General features: G+C 45.8%; 1 long non-coding RNA gene across 1 annotated transcript; it reads right to left on the bottom strand.

Moving 5' to 3' along the window:
- Window positions 1-773: 773 nt before the first annotated feature.
- On the bottom strand, window positions 774-3,314 carry LOC310833495. Its single transcript, XR_014558709.1, has 2 exons — window positions 3,104-3,314; window positions 774-1,792 (listed from the first exon to the last, which is right to left on the bottom strand). It is a non-coding gene; the product is annotated as an uncharacterized lncRNA (long non-coding RNA).
- Window positions 3,315-3,611: the final 297 nt, after the last annotated feature.

Genomic DNA, 3,611 nt, shown 5'->3' with positions numbered 1-3,611 from the left:
AGCTGGAAACCCCTTAATTTCTATCCAACATCATTCTAACATTCATTAATTTTACAATATTTCTGTAGGTAGTCTTTAAATTTCTTCCATTCTTCTTCCGCCGACTCTTCTCCCTGGTCTCGGATTCTGCCGGTCATTTCTGCCAATCCCATATAGTCCATCACCTTCATCTCTTTGGATTGAATTTTGGACCTTCTGCATCTAAAGCAGGTGCTCTACCATTGAGTTAGTAACCTTAAGGCTCATTCACACTTCTTTTTGGAATGAGATTTCTTTCGCTCATCCATGACTTCTAGGCATCGGTCCAAGTGGGGGTTATTTGGTTTTGCTGCTTTCCCAAGAAAAAGCCTGTGGCTTAGCACTGAATCAGAACAAAAGTCAATCCGCAAAAAAGATTGGCATTTCTTCCAATTCAGCACTAAACTGAGGGGTTTCCCGGGGAAAGCAGTGGAACCCCAAAATAACCCACCACTACTTCTGGGAAATGTGGGTTGGTTTTGATCCCAACCAGCTGTGTTGCATGTTATATCCCCTTGGTTATGTACTATGGAGCTCAATGACATTGCAATACCTGAGTGGGCTCTCGTTTGCATCCCACTTCCTTCATCTGCACATCTTGGGTTCTATTTATTGGTCACAGTCAAGTGTGACAGAATGCTGTGTAGTGTCAGGTATAAGCTTGACTTTCTGTTTGTAGTATTTATCTGCATTTGTGTGGAGGAAGGACCAAATGCTGGGTGTGTGGACAATAAAACAACACGAGAAGACTGGAATTATGATGCAAAGCAAGCTTTTATTTATTGGGTTGGTTATTATTCTTGTCGTTTGAAATTTGGGATCGTAAACTGGATTGTATCATTGCAAAATTGCTGGCTTTCATCTGAGTGAAAGGACATAGGCAGAGACCTAAAGAATGTTTCTATTGTCACGTTGGAGACAAAATATACCTATATTACAATAAGTGGCCACAGCATAAATCGTTGGATCTGCCTTTAGAGAGACAACAGTCCGGAGCAAGTGCAGAGCAGTTTAACAGAAGCAGGTACAGGATTGGTTTGCAGAAGTGCTGAGTACCCACTGATTCCTTCTGGGATTCTTCAGGGCTCAGCATTTCCGAAAGCAGAGCCCGGCAAAGCTTAATGATGTGTTTGGTTTTTCATGTTCCACTAGAAGGTCCTCTCCAGGGCTTAGCAGGGTCCGCAGGGTCCACAGGGTCCACAGATGCTGTTCCTTCGGACGATGGGGTAAGAGAAGCTTCCACGCCTGGATCCGTAGCCATAGCATGGCTGATAGCAGCTAGAGCCACGGCCATAGAGGCCCCCATAACCGCAGCTGCCATATCCGTACCCACCATAGCCCAAGCCGCCATATCCGTACCCACCATAGCCCAAGCCACCATATCCGCCTTGTGGGTAGCAACCACGGCCACCGTAACCCCAGCCGCCATAACTTATTGGCTGGTAGCAAATACGTCCGCAACCCTGACCACCATAGCCCCAGCCTCTGGAACCAAAACCGCCATAGCTCAGTGGCTGATAGCAACCACTGCCATAGCTGTAGCCTCGCCCGTAACCTCCTTGCCCGTAGCCACCATAACAGCTTCCGGAGCTAGAGCGGATTCTGCGCCCAGAGCCTCCATAACAACTTCCAGAGCTGTAGCCATGCCCAGAGCTGTAGCCATGCCCAGAGCCTCCATAGCAGCTGCTGGAGGAGGTAGTGGGTCTGCAATAACCTGGGTCACACTGGGATTGGTGCTTGAAGGTGCTCATGTTGCTTGGAGAAGGAGTTGGATCTGAAACAACACAATGCAGAGCAGAGTCAACTTGGAGGAACTTCAGACTAGGCATAGCGAAGTTCAGAAAGGGTCAAGTGCTGGAATGGAGTAACACTGAGGGGAACACAATACTGTGGGCTGGATCAAACTAAGGCCACATTCTCACCATAGATGTAAAAGCATTGTGGCATCACTTGCAACAATCATGGCTTCCTCCAAAGAATTCTGGGAGCTGTGGCTTGTTAAGGCTGTCAGAAGTCTGCCTCTTATTCCCCTCACAGAGTTATAGTTCTCGGAGTAGTTTAACAATACTTCTTCACAGGGAACTCTGGGAATTGTGTCTCTGTGAGGGGAATAGGGAGTCTCTTGACAATTCCCAACACTTTTAACAAATTACGCCTCCCAGAATTATTGCATACAATCCTGAAGGTTCTAAACCCTTTTGCCATTAGAGGGTTAAAGGTAAAGGCAAAGGGACGCCTGACCATTAGGTCCAGTCGTGACCGACTCTGGGGTTGCAGCGCTCATCTCGCTTTATTGGCCGAGGGAGCTGGCGTACAGCTTCCAGACAACTAAACTATATTCAGAGTATATCCACTGAAATTAATAGACTCTACTACGTTAACCACATGAATTGAGCTAATCTAATGTAGATGGATACAAGCCGGGTATTAAGATGGTTGAAAAATGGAGTTGAGTTTTGTTGGAGAACTGCAACTCCTGCCAGCCACACCAAAAACAGCCAATGGCCAGGGATGAAGGAAGATATATTTCAGCAACAGCAGAAGTGCCATATTCCCTAAACTGGAAATCCAGAGGAATTTAATCTAAGGCAAGAGGGAGGAAGTTGGACTCCACCTCTCATCATTCCTGGTATCTGGCAATGCTGACCAAGGCTGATAATTCGTTTGTTATATTTCTATCCCCACTTTCCTCTAAGGAGTTCATAGCATGTACATGCTTCTCTGCTTCCCATTTTATCCTCACAACAATCTATTGAGGTATGTTAGGCTGAGAGACAGTGGCTGGCCTAAGGTCACCTAGTGAATTTCCTGGCTGAGTGGGGACTTGAAACCTGGTCTCCCAGGCCTTAGTCCAACACTCTTCCTACAACACAACACTGGAGCCCAGCACCATCTGTTCTAAAACCTACAGCCAAGATATTTTCCAATAAGTAAATAAGGACTAGGAGAGGAATCATATGAAAGAGAGACAAAGTCAAGTAATGTACTTCTGAGAGCCAACCACCACTGCCACATTAGGAAAACAATAGGAATCAAATAAAGCTCTGAAGCATCACTAAAAGACTGGATCACTGCAAGGACTTACTTGGACTTCTGAACGATGGAGATCAAGTGAGGATCCTGGAGAAGTGTTGGATGCCTTGCCCTTTTATACCCTATCTGGGGCAATCTTTTGATTATGAGACATCCCTCGTGCACAGGATTTTCAAATCCTAATTAATTATCAGCCCAGGTAGGCCACGCTCACTCACACAGATGCAACATCCTAATTGCTTTAATTGTCTTTTCCTCCCTCCTTTGAGGCTATTAGTTTATCAAAGGCATCTCAGTGTCAACTCAGCATGCAATGCTCGTCAACACCCTCCTGCTCTTTCATATTTTAACAAGCTGGGGGATAGACATAATGCTACCCTTGGATGGTCATTGCTAAATTTTGGGTAGGGATGGTCATGCTGAACAGGGTGAACCCAGCATCCTACAAAACCTACTGTGGAAGAGCTTGACAAATCCTAGTTGGTCCGCCATGCCCTCCTTCTAGTCCACATGTGTCACAATTAAAAGCATGCATCATTTTCCTCATTGTATCTTGGTGT

This window comes from Podarcis gaigeae (genome assembly GCF_964106915.1).
Source record: "Podarcis gaigeae genome assembly, chromosome: 16".
NCBI classification, from domain to species: domain Eukaryota; kingdom Metazoa; phylum Chordata; class Lepidosauria; order Squamata; family Lacertidae; genus Podarcis; species Podarcis gaigeae.
This window is presented reverse-complemented; position numbering and strand designations above follow the sequence as displayed.